Source organism: Pan paniscus, chromosome 1 (genome assembly GCF_029289425.2).
Source record: "Pan paniscus chromosome 1, NHGRI_mPanPan1-v2.0_pri, whole genome shotgun sequence".
Classification (NCBI taxonomy): Eukaryota; Metazoa; Chordata; class Mammalia; order Primates; family Hominidae; genus Pan; species Pan paniscus.
The window spans coordinates 9,002,815-9,021,452 of NC_073249.2; the positions used below are offsets into that span (position 1 = coordinate 9,002,815).

Consider the following 18,638-nt stretch of genomic DNA (forward strand, 5'->3'; position numbering starts at 1 on the left):
GTGCATTCAAAGAAGGATAAAAAGAAACAATCCAGAATGAAGAAATGGAGTCAAAAGGATGGGAAATATTGCAGAGAAAATAAGAGGATAAAAGATACAGTGAAGAACTCTAACCTATGTATAATTGGAGTCCCAGAAAAAAAGATATCATAAAGAGAATAACTTAGAAGCATTATCTATAGAAAGATCATTCCTGAAAACATAAAATGAAAGAAAGCATCAAACTACTACTGATTTCAAAGCCCTATAAATGCTATAAGTGGGTGAATACAGTAAAACTGCTGTAAAAAAGCTGAAAATAACATCTTTAAAGCAGCCACAAATAGTTGACCTTCAAAGAATCAATAAACAGATTATTTTTGTTAAGAAGTTAGTGTCATTGAAAGCTAGAAGACAGTGGAATGATCTTTTTTAAACTGCCTACTAGAATTCTACACCTTGTAAAAATATTTTTCAAGAAGAAAATGAAAGAAACCTATTTTAAGACCAAAAACACTAAAGAATTTGTCACCTAGCAGGCTTGCACTAAAGGAAATACAAAAAGATGCTCTTTAGGCTGAAAGAAAATAATCCCAAACAGATTCCTGAAGATGCAGAAAGAAAGAACAAAGAAAAAAGATTAAATGAATACTAAACATATAAACAGTATTAATGTCCTGTGGAGATAATATAGAAAGAATTAAAATAAAATAACAATGTGTAACTTGGAAGTGAAATTTATTAAGTTAGGGAATCTCAAGGTTGCTTAATTTGTCTGGAAACAGGTCTTAAGGTTGCTTAATTTGTCAGGAAATAGGTGAAAGTACCAAAAAACAAAAAAGGCAAAAATGTATGCAGTTTTAAAAGATAAGCTTAGGTGTAGTGGCTCAGGTCTGTAATCTCAGCACTTTGGGAGGCCAAGGTGGAAAGACTGCTGGAGCCCAGGAGTTCAAGACCAGCCTGGACAAGATAGTAAAATCTTGCCTTTACAAAAAAATTTAGAAATTTAAAAATAAACATGAAAATTATCTTGGGGTGGTGACGCACCCCTGTAGTGTAGTCCTAGCTACTTGGGAGGCTGAGGTGGGAGGATGGCTTAAGCCCAGGAGTTCAAGGCTGCAGTGAGCTATGATTATGCCACCGCACTCCACCATGGGTGACAGAGTGAGACCTTGTCTTAATAATAAAAATAAAAATAATAATAATAAAAGATAGTTGGTAAAATTACAGTTTTTAAAATACCAGAGAGAACAATTAAATAGTAAAGAGTAATTGATAAATCCAAAAGACACAAAAGGAAAAGGACTACAGAACAGATAAGACAAATAGAAAATATACAATAAAATAGTACTTTAAATCCAAGCATTTAAACAATTGTATTAAATGTAAATGGACTTAGTTATACTTCAGTAAAAAACAAAAGACTGTCAGACAAGATAAAAAATGAGCTCCAAACCTATGCTCTTTATTGAAGATACAAATGAAAAGGTATAAAAATGATTAAGATTACTAGAAAGTAAAAAGATATAACATGTAAATTTTAAACTAAAGGCAAGTATAGCTATATTAATAACAGATAATGATTTACAGCAAAAAGCATCATAAGAAACAAAGTGAGAGTCTTCTATTGATAAAAATGTAATTCATAAGGAAAATAAATAATTCTAAATATGTGTGCTTCAAATAACAAGGCTTCAAAGCACACATAGCAAAAATTGGCAGAGCTCTAAGGAAAAACACATGTCCACAAACATAGTAGCAATAACTTTCTCAATAGCTGCTACAATGAAAAGAAAAAGTAAGGATATGGAAGATCTGAACAACATAATCAGCAATTTACCTAATGGACTGAAGCAAAACATTTAACCTAAAACATTCTTTTCAAGCATACACAGCACACTGATGAAAGCTGATCACATCTTCGGTAAATCTCAATAAATGGCAACATACTGAAATGAAGAGTATGTTTTCTCTTAACATAATGTAATTAAATTAGAAATCAATAATAAAAGAAGATAAAACAAAGTCTCCATGTTTGGAAATCAAGCAATACAATTCTAAATCACACATTATTGAAAAAGACAACAGAGTCAGCATTTTAAAATATTTTTTAAATGAAGGATAATATAAATATTTGCCATAACTTTAGAGATACAGTTAGTCATGTTTAGAGAGAAATCTGTAGGTTTAAATGCATATATTAAAAAGACAGAAGGCTACAAAAATCAGTATGTTAAATATCCATCTAAAGAATTTAGGAGAGAAAAAGATCCAGCAATTTAGCCCAAAGAAGGGAGAAAGAAGGAAACAGATTTAAGTGTTAATAAATAGCCTCCAAAGAAGTCTTCTGAAAAAGCTAATAATATTAAAAACCTCTGGCAAGTATAATCAAGTATTGATACAAATAACTAATGTCAGAAATAAAAAAGGAAACATAACATTGATCCTACAGGCTTTAAAGTAGTAAGTAAGATATTAGAATAACTTTACACCAAAATTTAAAAATATTAGATAAAACATAATTTTTAAGGGAAAAAAATGCAATTTACCAAAATCAACATACAAAAAAGAAAATGTGAATCGTTTCATAACTAGCTTTTGCTTTCTTTTTTTGAGACGGAGTCTTGCTCTGTCACCCAGGCTAGAGTGCAGTGGTGCAATCTCAATTCACGGCAACTTCCGCCTCCCAGGTTCAAGCTATTCTCCTGCCTCAGCCTCCTGAGTAGCTGGGACTACAGGCAACTGCCACCACGCCCAACTAATTTTTCTATTTTTAGTAGAGATGGGGTTTCACCATATTGGTCAGGCTGGTCTCAAACTCCTGACCCTGTGATCCACCTGCCTCGGCCTCCCAAAGTGCTGGGATTACAGGCATGAGCCACCATGCCCAGCCGCTTTTGCTTTCTTCATAATTTCTTTTGACAATTTTTTGTTTTTTGTTTTTTGAAACAAGGTCTTGCTCTGTCACCCAGGCTTGAGTGCTAGAGTACGATCACAGTTCACTGCAGCCTCAACCTCCTGAGCTCAGGAGATCCTCCCATCTCAGCCCCCTAAAGCGCTGGGATTACATGTGTGAGCCACAACACCCAGCCCATTTACTTTCAATATACTCCAAATTATCAGTCTTTTCCTCTATAGCCAGGGTATTGTCCTGTTTAAGAAGTTTTTGCCTACTCCATAAGCAACAAGATACCTCCCATATTATCTTCCAGAAGGTTTGTTATTTTATCTTTCACATTAACATTTATAATCATCCTAGAAAGTTTTGTATTTGTGAGATGGATATCAACTTTCATTATCTTTTTCATATGATTACCCAGTTGACCCCATCTCATTTATTTAAAAGGCTGTATTAAGCTGCTTTTCAGTGCCACTTTATGTCAGTCATTAACTGTCTATATACATGAGAGTCTGTTAGGTGACTCTGTTCCACTGTGTGTTTGTATGTCCTTGCACAAATACTAGAATGCTTAATTACTGTTGCATTATAATAAGTCTTGATACCTGGAATATTAACTCTTTCCACTTTTTTTTTTTTTTTTTCAGGTGGAGTCTCCCTCTGTCGCCCAGGCTGGAGTGCAGTGGCACAATGTCGCCTCACTGCACGCTCCACCTCCCGGGTTCACGCCATTCTCCTGCGTCAGCCTCCTGAGTAGCTGGGACTACAGGCACCCACCACCACGCCCGGCTAATTGTTTTCTATTTTTAGTAGAGACGGGGTTTCACCTTGTTAGCCAGGATGGTCTCTTATCTCCTGACCTCATGATCCGCCTGCCTCGGCCTCCCACTTTGATTTTTTTAAAGATCATCTTCCTTATTCTAGGCCCTTCCAACATAAAGTTTAGAGGCAGTTTGTCACATCCCACTAAAGCACACAAGCACGCATTCACGCACACCCTTGAGACATTGATTAGAATTGCATCTAATCTATTAGTTTGGAGAGAAATGAAATAAAAAAATTCAAAACCATAAACATGATAAATCTGTTCATATACTTGTCATTTCTGATTTTTCTCAATGAAGTTTATTAGGCTTCTGCATACAGGCCATGCACATGTCTGTTCAGTGTCTTCTTAGATTATTTGATGTTTTTAATACTGTCTTAAATGTATTATTTTTTAAGTATTTTTAAAATTTTTGTTTGCCGATACAGAAATGGCATTGGTTTTACATACTGATTTTGTGTTCAGTAATTATGTATATTTTATTTCTAATTATTTATCTGTAAATGTATTTGAAATTTTTACATATACAATCACATCATCATAAATAATGGCAGTTTTATTTCTTCTCCAATTTCTTATTTATCTTCTAGACCATATAGGAATAATTGTTCAATACAAGACAGAGTGGTAATAGTGGCATTGTTTTCTCATTCCCAAACTTAAAAGAACAAACCTTCAATATTTCACCATCTAATGATATTTGCTGTAGATTTCTTATAATTGTCCTTTATCAGGGTAAGCAAGTTTTCTATTTCTAAGTTTCCTAAGAGTTTCTGTCATGAATGGTGATACAGTTTATCAAACGCTTTTCTGATAATCTCTAGGGAGAATCATTATATATATACACATTATATACATTATATATAATGTATATATACATACAATGTATATAATGAAAAATATGTGGCTTTTAAATGTGAAGCTGACCTTACTTTCCTGGAATCAACCTAACCTGGTTTTGATATGTCCTTTGGTTTTCAAATGTTAAACCAGCCTTGCATTCCTTTATATACATTGCTGGATTAAATTTGCAAATATTTCATTAAGAAATATTTACATTTATCAGGGATAGTAGCTATAGTTTTCTAATGACTGTATCTGGTTCTAGTATCAGGGAAATTTTGGCCTCATAAAATAAGCTGGGCAGTGTTCATTCTTCCTCTGTTTTCTGAAAGAGTTTATACTGTCTAAGACTGGTTTGATTTCTTCTTTAAATGTTTGGTAGAATTCACCAATGAAACTACCTGAGTCCAGAGGTTTTGTTAACACTATTATTTTATTAATTACAAAAAAAAAATTCTAAGGTGAGGAACAAACTGAAGACAAGACCAAAAGAATATGTGTGTATGTGTGTGTGTGTGTGTGTATATATATATATATATATATACACACACAGATATATATATATATCTCCATGTATACAAATAATTCATATGCTCCAAGAGGGCTTGAAAATCTAAGCACTCAAGAGAGAGCAAAAACATTCATACCACCATGACCTGGGCTTTTTAAAATAAACTTTCAAACCCTCTCAGTGAGCATGCATTATTTGTAATTAGAATTAAAAGTAATAAATGGCAGTCAGGGCTGGCTCCCCACAAACAGGTTAGGTTAAATAGAATAGGTTCTCCCCACACTCTGTTCTGAGCTTGTAATGATAGTGTGGACAGGCTTTCCGACATGGCTACAAGTTGGATATGGTCTGTTTCACTTTGAAGATCTTATTAGTTCATTTCACTAGCCTTCCACTTCTCACACAGCCAGAACAAAGTAATACCTGACTCTTAGATGGGTGAGGAACCCCATTTTGAACTCCATAACCAAAAGAGAGAGATGTGACGGCTCAGGTTTGCTGGGAGTGGGGCTACTACTGTCAAATACAGAAGCCACAGAATACAGGAGTTAGAAGAGCAGGGAACAAATAGAGTGTCAAGCCTAGAAAAATGGAGAATATCTCTCAAATTACTAAAGGTCATCTAGAAGACATTAACACGATACCTTTTATTTCTAATGAGGCTAAAGCAGCTCACTTTAAACCCCAGCGTATCAGAGAAAAGACAGACATAAAGATAAGTTTCATAGGGTGAATTTAAAAAAAAAACACAGAAAAAGGCAGTCTTTATAATTTTGTAGTAGTTGGACAAGCAAACCAATTAAAATTTCTTGTTAGTCTTTTACTTTATGGTACCATGAGACTATTCTATCATCAATTAGATAATGCAAATGATGGAAAATCCCAGAATTAAGGGAAACAAAGCAATCAGGTTGAACGGGAAACAGTTTTTATAATGTTTTATAGCAGTTTTATAACTTTTCTCAAATCTTCTTATTGGTTCCAGATAAAAGACTATATATAAATATTATGTAGAAGGGTAATCATTAAGCTACCAAAGAATAATAAATACAATATGAAACATAAAAACATGGTATTAATTAGCTCAATCTTTAAGAGATGTTACATCTGAATTGAAATATTACATTAGCAATATTCAGCCTGTCATTTTTATCAACTAGAGTCTTTATGAGAACGTGGACAAAATAGGGGATGCATTAGGGGTTCAGAAGAAAATTATTAATCAGTTCGACACAAAATGCAGGACTGGTGCACTTGGTCAGTAACACACTAACAATAGAAACTACGTAGTAGCTTGGGAGAGCTTATTGGGAGATGGATCAAATTCAGGCGTGGTGGGGGGGAGATGCAGTTATGTGATTTTTATAAAAGTATTTGACCTATATTTAGAAGCTCATTTCCATTCAACTTGATGTCTGAATTATTGGTTGACCTTGAAGAAAATAAAATTAACTGAAGTCTAAATGACTCTTTCCTAATCATACATTAGAGAGGAAACATATCTAGCCAACCTTGTGGCATTGATAAGAATAAATTATATAACATCAATAATGCTCTGAACATCACCCAGGGAGGTCAGTTGACTTACCCAAGGTCATAGCAAATTCAGAAAAAGACAGAAAGGTTCTCCTACCTCCAGCCAAGCATAGAAGCTTTCCTGTAATACACAAAGCTTATGCTCTGAGGCCTTGAAAACCAGTGGTTTTCTTTTTGGTTTGGTTTTGTTTTTCAAATCCAAGCTGAATCTAACTTGGCATTCCGGCTGGATTAAATATTTAACACATCTTCTAACATTATCCAGCTGCAAGAAAAAAAAATGAGAGAGGCAGGATCTTATGGGGATTAGGGGATGCTCTTAGAATTTAAAAAATTAATTTTAAATCCTGGAAGGCCTCAGCCTTCCAAGTAGCTGGGACTATAGGTGTGTACCACTGTGCCTGGGTGACTTTATTTTTTTTTTTTTTAGTAGAGACAGAGTCTGACTATGTTGCCTCAGCTGGTTTCAAACTCCTAGGCTCAAGTGATTCTCCTGCCTCAGGCTCCTAAAGTGCTAGGATTACAGGAGTGAGCCACCACGTCTGGCCCTTTTCAGTGATATATATTTATAAAAATTCCAAGTTTTAGTCATTTTTTTTAAAGTATCTAATTTTGAAGTGCCAGTCTTGAATAGTTAATCTCCCTGAACCTCAATTTTCCCTCTGTAAAATGGGGATATTATGAGATAATTTTTGCAAATCATAATGCCTGAAATATCAAGTGTTCCATAAATAGTACCAACTACAGTTACTATAGTTAATATTGCTTCTTTCCTTCCTTCATTCCTTCCTTTCCCCCACTTCATTACTTCCTTTTTTCCCCTTCCTTCATTTCCCTTCTAAATTAAAAAAGAAGTTATTATAATCATTGACTGGTTTCACCTTCAGATAACCCAGACATGGAGGCAACTTTTCTAATACTTCTGAAAAGTGAAAACAAAATCTTTCAGTACAGCTGTGCAGAGCCATAACAGAAGCTATTATTTCTCTCAGTGACTGATATTTCAAGGAAAGTGTTAAACTAATAGCAATGACTAGGAAAGCACTGTTTTAATGAACTCACATACTCCCACAGATTTCTACCACAGACATACACGAAGCTCAGTTCTTGAGTAATTGTGAGCAACTACTTTATGCCAGATAAACTAGGATCAACTAAATGTCAGCATGAAACGTTAAAGTTGTAAGCCTCTCTACAGCTTCAGAAGGTAGCTATGTAAAGTATTAGCTATTAACACAGCACTGTAGAGGAAACAATAATTTGTCATATTAAATAATGTAAGCTGTGCGGTAGACTTTTTAAAGTCAATAGTTAAATGCCTTTTATTGCTAAGAAATAAAGTTTTTTTCTTAACTTTCATTTTCTAGATATCAGCAAGTACAATTAAGAGTAAATCCATTTAAATTGAATAATTCTATTATTCTGTCCACTCTTCCTAAAGCTTTCAAAAGCTTGCTCAAATAGCAAAGTAAATCCTCTTTGTTTCTAGATCTTATTTTTCTTTCTTCTTGTCTTTCCTGTATATTATAATTCAGGCGATTAATGAATTGCATCTATTAATCTAACATATCCCACTTCCTCAGTGATTCCTACTAACCTGTAGATGTTCAAATTCCATCTTCTTGGTCAATGCATTCTGCTTGATCCTTTCTGGAGACAGGTCCTGACAAACCTTTTCTACTTTGCATAATTCCATCCCATCCCAAGAGTGGATGCTTTCTCTTACCATCCTAGGGCCAACTAGGATTTCAGCCCACCACCTTAGCCTGCTCTAACTCAGCTGTTGGAGAGAAAAAATCCCTCTTGTGAAGCAAGTGCACAGTCTATTTCAGAGACTAAACCCTGCCCTCACTCCCTTCACAGCGTTACTGGAACCAGCTTCCTGACTCTGCATTACCTCTGTAGCACTTCCTTTGGAAATGTAACAAGAGCAACATGGATGAATTAAAAGGAAATGCCTCTGCTGAGACATCTTAAGAGAAGGCAATCAATAAATTTTAAGTATCCTAAAATAAATTTTCGGAAGTAGTGAATGGTTTGGAGTTTAAACAAATGGATTTTTTTTATCTGCCTCAAACCCAGCTGAACATTTCCCTCTGCATGAGGCTGTTTTCAATGACATACTTCTTGCTGTTGTTGTTGTTGACAGGGTCTTACTCTATTGCTCAGGCTAGAGTGCAGTGGTGCAATCATAGCACACTTCGGCCTCCTACTCCTGGCTCAAGTGATCCTCCCGCTTCAGCCTTCCAAGTAGCTGGGACTATAGGTATGCACCACTGTGCCTGGCTGACTTTTTGTTGTTGTTGTTGTTGTTTAGTAGAGACAGAGTCTGACTATGTTGCCTCAGCTGGTTTCAAACTCCTAGGCTCAAGTGATTCTCCTGCCTCAGGCTCCTAAAGTGCTAGGATTACAGGAGTGAGCCACCACGTCTGTCCCTTTACGGTGATATATATTTATAAAAATTCCAAGTTTTAGTCATTAATAAAAAAAAAAGTATCTAATTTTGAAGTGCCAGTCCAGATGGTCAGATTTTTTTTAATGATATAGCTAAAGAGTCCTTTTATATACTAACAAATTGTGGATTGCTCATCAAAAATTAAGAGCATGAATTATTTAAAAACATTACTCAATAAAGAATTGCCCATCTAATCTCCAAAACTAGAAACCTTGATCTTTGACAACCTTCTAAATCTAGTAAGTCACCAAAATGAATTATTTCCATCTCAGATATGTCTGTAGAATGCGTTTCTTATTCATCTCAATCACTTTGGGCTCTCAAATCTAGTTTAAAAACATTTTGATAGGCCAGGCACAGTGGCTCATGTAATCCCAGCACTTTGAGAGGCCAAGGCAGGAGGAACACTTGAGGCCAGGAGTTTGAGACCAACCTGGCAACATAGCTAGACCCTGTCTCTACAAAATATTTAAAAATAGCTAGGCATGGCAGTGCACATCTAATCCCAGCTATTCCAGAGATGCAGGTAGAGGTGGGAGAATCACTCAAGGCTAGGAGTTAGAAGCTACAATAAGCCATGATTGCACCACTGTACTCTAGCCTGGGCAGCAGAATGAGATTGGTTAAAAAAATAAAAATTAAAACAAGATTTATAGTCTCTTACATGATTACCACATCCTTGTAGCTAGCTCTCCACTATGCAGAAAATCATCTTCATCAAAAGCAAAGATTAGTGGCCAGGTGTGGTTGCTCACACCTGTAATCCCAGCATTTTGGCAGCCGAGGTGGGTGGATTGCTTGAGCTCAGGAGTTTGAGACTAGCCTGGGAAACATGATGAAACCCTGTCTTTACAAGAAATACAAAAATTAGGAGGGTGTGGTGGTGTGCAACTCTAGTCCTAGCTACTCAGGAGGTCAAGGTCGGTGGATTGCCTAAGTCTGAAAGGTTGAGGCTGCAGTGAGCCATGATCACAACACTGCACTCCAGCCTGGACGACAGCACAAGGCCCTGTTGAAAAGAAAAGGAGGGGAGGGGAAGGGAGGGGAGGGAAGAAAGAAAGAGGGAGGGAGGGAGGGAGGGAGGGAGGGAGGGAAGGAGGGAAGGAGGGAAGGAGGGAAGGAAGGAAGGAAGGAAGGAAGGAAGGAAGGAAGGAAGGAAGGAAGGAAAAAATTAGCATATTCCTTTCTTGCTACTACAAATCTGAGATCTCTGGTTGGTCCAAGGGTAGTGAGTTATTTCAATTGATTTCAATTGATTGTTCAGAATCAGTTACAGATCAAATTCCTTGTTTCACTCTTTCCTTCTTCTCACTACTACACTTGACTAGCCTTTAAAAATGAGTAAATACAAATATTTGAGAACTCTAATGATTCTGAGATGGAATTGGGATTGCGGATGTGCCTATGAAGATGCCCTTAGTAACAAGTATCACCCATCCCTCTCTCCGCCCATCCTTCACAGCCCACCTTGGTTTCTGCCAACTGGAATTGCTCACCATTTCTTCAATGTGTCAGGATCTTTCATAGCCAACCATATCTCTGAGGCAGAAACCAGGTTTTCCGCCAAGAACAACCTGACTTTTCCACCTTGAAAACTCCTACTTAACCTTCATGCGCCACTTCAAATGCCACCTTTCTAGAATGGGTCCTTCCTCCACTTACACAGGTGTTTATTGCTTCATCTGTGTTCCCAGAGCACTCTGTACTATCTGTGTCAGCATTTACTGTGTTTGAACTGAGAATTCTCTTTGATGCATTGTCTGTCTGCTCCCTCTCTCCAGTGAGAACGTAAGTTCTCCTAAGACACGGACATGAATTATTCTTAACTGGGTAGGCCTTGTAGGTATTAACACTTCTTTTTTTTTTTGATGGAATCTCACTTTGTCATCCAGGCTGGAGTGCAGTGGCCTGATCTCGGCTCACTGCAACCTCCGCCTCCTGGGTTCCAGAGATTCTCCTGCCTCTCGAGTAGCTGTGATTACAGGCATGCACCACCACACCTGGCTGATTTTTGTATTTTCAGTAGAGGCAGGGTTTTGCCATGTTGGCCAGGCTGGTCTCGAACCCCTGAACTCAGGTGATCCACCCTCCTTGGCCTCCCAAATGCTAGGATTACAGGTGTAAGCCACAGAGCCCGGCTGGTATTCACACTTCTTGAATCCCTTACTGCATGTTAGCTTTATCATAATCCAACAAAAAGTTCATGAAATTTAAATGAGGCAACTTCTGGGCTTAAACCATAACTCCATCTTTTTCTAGAAATTTACCTGTGAGAACCTTTGGTCCCTGGCCTATAAAATAGTATCATACAGGCTGGGAGCAGTGGCTCACGCTTGTAATCCCAACACTTTGGGAATTCGAGCTGAGAGGATCACTTGAGCCCTGAGTTCAAGGCCAGCCTGGACAACATAGTGAGACCTCGTCTCTACAAAAGAATAAATAAATAAATTTGCCAAGCATGGTGGCATGCACCTGTGGTACCAGCTACTAGAGAGGTTTAGGTGGGAGATCACTTCAGCCCAGGAGGTTAAGGCTGCAGTGAGCTATGATCGTTCAACTGCAAGCCTGTCAAAAAAAAAACAAAAAACAAAAAAAAAAACTGTAAATACAACCAGCTCAAGGGGTACTTTTTGAGAACCGAGTGAGATTAAATGAGATGATATAAGAATTTTGCCCGAAAAAGTCCTGCCATGAATATAACAACAAAAATGATGATAAAATGGCTCTAGCAGCTACTCAGCCCTCGCTCTATGCTGGGCATTGCCATAGCCCCTTTACAGCCCACGTTGTAAATATCACTAACCCTCCATCTTAACAACTAGGAACCAAGCCCACGGAGGACAAGTGAGCCAGCCAGTGCCACACAGCAATCACCCAGCAAAGCCATGACTCAGACCCGCCTGGGGATTCCACCACACTTACTCTATAATGTTCTCTTACATAAGTGCCTGATATTTTATCTGATCCTCACCAAAACTCTTCTATTTTCCTCATCTTACAGATGAAAACACTAAGTCTCAAATAAGTAACTCACCCAAAATCACAGGGCTACAGGGTGAACAACTCAGACTGGGCCTCTGGAAAGTTTAGTGGATTTTATTGCCACTGTTTTGTAGCTGTCTCCAATAATCACTGATGGCTCTGAGTAAGGGAGAAGGAGGTGGTGACTTGCAAAATAGACACTCCACAGGGTTGAAAGGCTGAGAAATGCCAAGACAGTGGCAGGCTTCTCTCTGCATGGATCTGCTTAGTAGAGCAGCAAAGGTTCCAGAAATAGAATTTCATAGATTGGTATTCTAGCATGATATTAGTTTCTCCGGATGTTGTCTCTGCTTAGTCCTAGCTCATCCCAGAAGTAGGCACAAGCAACAGGGCCACTGTGCTGAGGTTCTCCAGCAATTATGGGAACAAGCGTAAGAAGAAGAGAGCGTGGTATGTATGAGTCTACCGCATGATGCTTTTGCTAGGACAAATTTGGAAATGGAAACAAAAGGTTAAGCATATGGAACCCACCCCCACATACACACACATCCTCCTCCTGGCTCTATGAGAGCAGAAGATCCAAAGGAAGGAATTAGAGTGGGGTGAATTTCAAAAACTATAGCCTTATAAAAGGAAACCAATTTTGAGTTAAGGGAAGGAATAAAAGGAATGTAAGGCTTTTTCTTTTTTTCTTTTTTAAATGAGCTCGGAGTATCAAAAGGGTCCAGTGAAGAGCACACAGATTCTAGACGGGGCCTAGAGAAGACAGAGGATGAGGACTGGATTAGACAGAGAGGAGAATTATGTGCATTCTGTAAATGCCAGAGCCCATGGTGGTACCTACCCTCAAGAAGGAATAAGAAAAGGGAATATGAAAAGTGCTGATAGCAGGGATTAATTTAGAACAGTGACATGCATTAAAAAGTCCATTGGAGGCCAGGCATGGTGGTTCACGCCTGTAATCCCAGCACTTTGGGAGGCCAGCCGAAGCAGGAGGATTGCTTGAGCCCAGGAGTTCGAGAGCAGCCTGGGCAACATGGCAAAACCCCATCTCTATTTAAAGAAAAAAAATTAGATTGGCTAGGTGGTGCACATCTGTAGTCCCAGCTACTAGGGAGGTTACGGTGGGAGGATCGCTTGAACCTAGGAGTTTGTGGCTGCAGTGAGCTATGATCGCAGCATTGCACTCCAGTCTGGACAACACAGCAAGACCCTATCTCAAAAAAATAAAATAAAGAAAAAGTCCATTGGTCCCTCTGCTTTGCCACACAGAGAGTTCTGCTCCTTCAGAGGTACATTTACACTTTTCAGTGATTCAGTCTTAAAATTAGATAGCAAGTCTCAAGCTGAGTGGGGCAACATCTAAATGCCTATCATAAAGATTTTCTTAAGCAAAAAGAAATACTGTATGAAACTGCATTCACAATTTTCTAAGACTCCTGTCTCTCAGAATCCAGACTTCACCCACAACGGAGCTTACATTTTCTCAAAGGTGTTAGCTGAAGGTGAGGTTTGAACAATTTGCTCCAGGAAAACACATACCAAGCAGAAGTAGCACATATATGAAAGCTGCCTGTTGGGTCTCTTTTCACAGAAAGAAAAGCTAAAATAAGGGCTCAGCCTTAAGATCTGTCACCAACCACGGATAGCACAGGAAACAGGCTGGAACTGAGATTAAGATCTGTGATATGCTCTGCTACTTATAGACTAGGGTGACTTGTTGGTGCTTAGAATGGGCACTGACTCACCCGTTAGTAGACTATATAGCCATCATGGCTACAGTTATTATTATCATCATTTAAAAACGAGGTCGGCCTTCACGTGCAGTGCTTTGATCTGCTGAGCCCAAATATAATTCAATAGACTAAAGTAGAGAATTTGAACAAGTCATTTCTAAAGACCATGCCCTTAAATCAACATAACAATTGGGACTTAGAAACCAAGATATTTATCCATAATATCCATGTATAGTCCCATAGAAGGATGGTTAATTTCTACTACATATTTCTTATTTTCTGAAGCTATGGATATAGGGAAGGTTACTGTGAAAACCTATCATCTCTTCGCCTTTGAACATACTTGTGAAATGCTAACACGTGTGGATGCATAGCCTGTAATGATTATTCCAAAACAGATTTAGGGACTTCTGCATAATAGACACAGCAGTTAAGAGCAGGCATTTCAGAGTTTATCATACCTAGATCTGAATGCTTCTCTACTAATTATTATGACCAGTCTCTTTATAAAAAACACACCTAACAAAACCTCCAAGGGGTGTTAAAGATCAAATGACATGTGTAAAACCCTCAGCAAAGCTCAAAAAGTGGTGACTATTAGCATTAAATGGGTCATTAGAGGGATTTAGTTTGACTTTTACTGGTGAGGCCACACCGTTGGTAAGAGTTGAGAAACAAAACCAATTTTCATCACCTAGCTCAGTACTCTTTAGCTGGACTTTAGTCTCAAATTATTATTAAATATCAGCTTGACCTTAATTAAAGCCTTGATCTAACAAGGCTGTGAGCAAGATATGCCTTCCCTGTTTTTCTTGGTCTCGCGTTGTAAAAACTTTCCTTGTGTTTACAGACATTGTTTCTTGTTCATAATTAATGAGCACATGGGATGGACTGATGTCTTGTTTCATCAATAATCATTTTCCTTCTGTACACAGAAGAGACTACCCAGTTTCCACCCGCGTGATTTGTTGACTATGTCTGATGGCTGGCTGACCTCAATTTTCATTAGCAGTTCATCGTATCTATAAGCATCCATGATCTTTCTATCTTGATATAAGCTTCTGTACAAAATTTTTGTTCAAATCCTTAAAAGTGAAAACATATTTCAATAAGGGTTAATCATTTAGCTAAAGGAGCATATAACCTTTAGCAAATACAACTTAATTAAGAATCTGTTTTATCTGAAAAGGAAGTTGTGTTATTTTAACCTATCAAGAGACTTTAATGGAGTAAGTGCTCTATCAGAAGAGGACAAAAAATACTTAATCAACATTAGCATTTATACATATCAGATTGTTTTCTCTAATGTTATTGATACCTTAACTATAACCATATTTGCTTTCACCTGTACTCAGGGAAAAAAAAACACAAATGCTATTTTCTTGAAAAATCTATAAAGCTTTCGCTACTCTCTAATTTCAAAAATTTACCTCAAAGAATTTTTGATTTTAAAATGTAAAGCTATTACAATTAATCTTCCTGTGAATATATTTTGCAGTGGTGAAATTTTAAGACGCCTTCCTGTAACTCCTTACATTTGGAAATGAATACTGTTCTGAGAATTCTTCTGCATAATTTGAAATGACCAGCAGAGGGCAGAGCTAAAAATTTGACACTAGAATCCCTGTGCATGAATGAGAAGAAATTTCCAAAATGAGGCTGAGGAGTTCTATTTTTGACTGAAATTTAGCACCTCGGTTGCTATATTTGCTGAGCTTAGAAACATGCCAAAAAGAAATGTCAACCTTATATTCTCTTCAGTGCAAATGGGGAAAATAAAAATCAACACTGCAATAAAATAATTTAATGCAGTACAAATGCTAGAATTAACCAACAACAAAGAACTGAAATGGATGTGACATGAATAGTACCTTGTTCATTTTATGCACACATATGAGGTGCACCTAAACAACTTACAAATCAAATACTTGGTGATAAAGGCAGACAAAAATATCTGTAAAAATTAATCTGTGAAAAGTAATTTTATCTGTATCTGTATGTGCATTACATAATAACTTCTTAATATAGAATATAAACCTTACAGACAAGATTCTTGCAAAAGTTTTCCAAATTTTTCTAGGGTTGTTTGAAACTTTGATAAGTACAAAAATGGTTACTTTATTGTCCACATTCTGCAAGTTCAATGTTTTACAACCCCTTGTATTTCAAAAGCACATTTCAAAACACATGTTAATATATAAAGGAAGAAAAACCCTGGGGTTTAGGCTTATGAGTACAGTATATATTGAATAAGATTACATTTAATATACGAGTTGTTTTTTTTTTGTTGTTGTTGTTGTTGTTTTGAGACGGAGTCTCGCTCTGTCGCCCAGGCTGGAGTGCAGTGGCGTGATCTAGACTCACTGCAAGCTCTGCCTCCCGGGTTCACGCCATTCTCCTGCCTCAGCCTCCTGAGTAGCTGGGACTACAGGCACTCGTCACCATGCCCGGCTAATTTTTTGTATTTTTAGGGGTTTCACCATGTTAGCCAGGATGGTCTCGATCTCCTGACCTCGTGATCCGCCTGCCTCGGCCTCCCAAAGTGCTGGGATTACAGGCGCGAGCCACTGCGCCCGGCCAATATACAGAGTTTTTATTCAGCAACATACCTGGGTATGAACATCTGCATTTTACATCTCAAGTTTTTTCAAATAGAGAAAATTAAATAGAGAAAGTTCTTGTAAGAAATAAAAAGTGGTGTTAATTCCACCAAAAATTCTGTTAACCCCAATTGGAGACAAACTCAGTCTCAGTCTCTCTCTCTCCTTCTCTCTCTCCTCTCTCTCTCTCTCCTTTTCTTTCTCTCCCTGTCTCTCTCTCTCTTTCTCTCTCTCTGTCTCTCTCTGTCTTTCTGTATCTTTCCTGTCTTTCTCTGTCTCTGTCTGTTTCTCTCTGTCTCTGTCTCTCTGTCTTTCTCTCTGTCTTTCTCTCTCTCTCTCTGTCTCTGTCTCTCTGTCTTTCTGTCTTTCTCTCTCTCTGTCTGTCTCTGTCTCTCTCTGTCTTTCTCTCTTTATCTGTCTGTCTGTTTCTGTCTCTGTCTCTCTCTCTCTGTCTCTGTCTATCTCTGTCTCTCTATCTCTGTTTGTTTCTCTCGGTCTCTGTCTCTCTGTCTCTGTCTCTCTCTGTCTTTCTCTCTTTATCTGTCTGTCTCTCTGTCTGTTTCTGTCTCTGTCTCTCTCTCTCTGTCTCTATCTCTGTCTCTCTGTCTATCTCTGTTTGTCTCTCTCGGTCTCTGTCTCTCTGTCTCTGTCTCTCTCTGTCTTTCTCTCTTTATCTGTCTCTCTGTCTGTTTCTGTCTCTGTCTCTCTCTCTGTCTGTGTCTGTCTCTGTCTCTGTCTATCTCTGTCTCTCTGTCTATCTCTGTCTCTCTGTCTATCTCTGTTTGTCTCTCTCGGTCTCTGTCTCTGTCTCTCTCTCTCTGTCTCTGTCCCTGTCTCTCTCTGTCTCTCTCCGTGTGTCTCTCCGTCTCTCTTGGCTGAGCAGTTTCTCAGTTACACACAAGAAGTTAACCAAAGCCATAATGATCAATCCAGAGAAAACGTTTTGTTAACAAGGCTTAGCTCTGGCACAGCATCTCTCATGAGCAGAGCTGTAACTCTTGAGAATTCAAAGGTGAGTGAAAGAACAAAAGACAAGAGCAGCTTCCATGGCAAAGTAGCAACTAATATTCACAGAACACACTTTCTAGAGCAAGACTTTCCCGAATCTGGCTTATCAAAAATTCATATTCCCAGAGCCCAGTCTCAGATCTAGTCAATCAGATTTTCCAGAAGCAGAGCCCAAGAATTTGCGTTTTATAAATATTCCCAGGCAGCACAGTAACACAGAATAGCACAAGATGAAGCTGCCGACCTAGCCAGCAGGTAGCTAAGGGAGGTCCCTGTAGGTCATAAATAAGAGCTACAGTATGACCCTAGGGTAAAGCATCTCCAAGTGTAACAAGATTGGACTTGGTTTTTAAAAATCAAGGCCAGGTGCAATGGCTCACACCTGTATTCCTAGCACTTTGGGGGGCCCAGGTGGGAGGATCACTTGAGTGCAGGAGTTCGAGGCTGCAGTAAGCTATGATTTTTCCATTGCACTCCAGCCTGGGTGACAGAGAGAAATCCTATCTTTTAAAAAGAAAAAAAAAATCACTCTTTTGTGGAGAAGGAACTAAAGAGAGCAGAGTGGACCCATGGAGACTAATTAGGGGACTACCACTTGAGACCAGCCTCAACACCAAGGTGGCTTAGACCAGAGTGATGGCAACAGAAAGAGAAAAAAGGCCAACAGATTGGCTATGGAGGGTGGAGAAAGGGCACAAGATGTAGAGTCAGCCTTCGTGGGTTGGAATTCCATCTTTTGCCACTTACAAAACAACTGACTCTGGGCAAATTACCCTAAGTCTCAGTTTTTACATCAGAAAATGGAAGTCAGATTAACTGAGTTATTTAAGTTAAGACCAATTAATTGAAGAGATCATGTTAAGTACTTAGCACAGTGCTTGACCCTCAGTCAGTACTGAATGGCATGGCATGAAGAAACAAGAAAAAAAAGCCCCAATTTTCTATGACTCGCTCCTCCACTCCAGCCAACTAAACTGAAAAAACCAAATAGACTCACTTAGATTCATTAATCTGCATTCACCATGGAGTCTAATTGCCCCGTCTTCCACCTTACCCTGAGAAGAACATCATCCACCATTAGTTCTTTACAGCTTATCTCCAAGATGAGTCTGAAATTCCCATTCTATCAAGATTCCACTTTAAAGAACAGACTCTGTAACAACTGTCAAGTGAAATGGTACAATAATGATACTAGATTGGTGTTCACTTATTTCGGGGCAAGTTCCTAAATAAATTCAAAACAGTCTATAAGGAAAGTGAATA

At 38.2% G+C, this 18,638-nt stretch overlaps 1 protein-coding gene and 1 pseudogene across 7 annotated transcripts in view; one reads left to right on the plus strand and one right to left on the minus strand.

The window, feature by feature from the left end:
* The window catches only part of FMN2 (formin 2), a 391,989-nt gene that overhangs the window by 316,267 nt on the left and 57,084 nt on the right, over positions 1–18,638 (minus strand). The gene's annotated exons all lie outside the window — the stretch shown is intronic.
* The window catches only part of LOC100990551 (26S proteasome non-ATPase regulatory subunit 2-like), a 29,702-nt pseudogene continuing 11,064 nt past the window's right edge, over positions 1–18,638 (plus strand).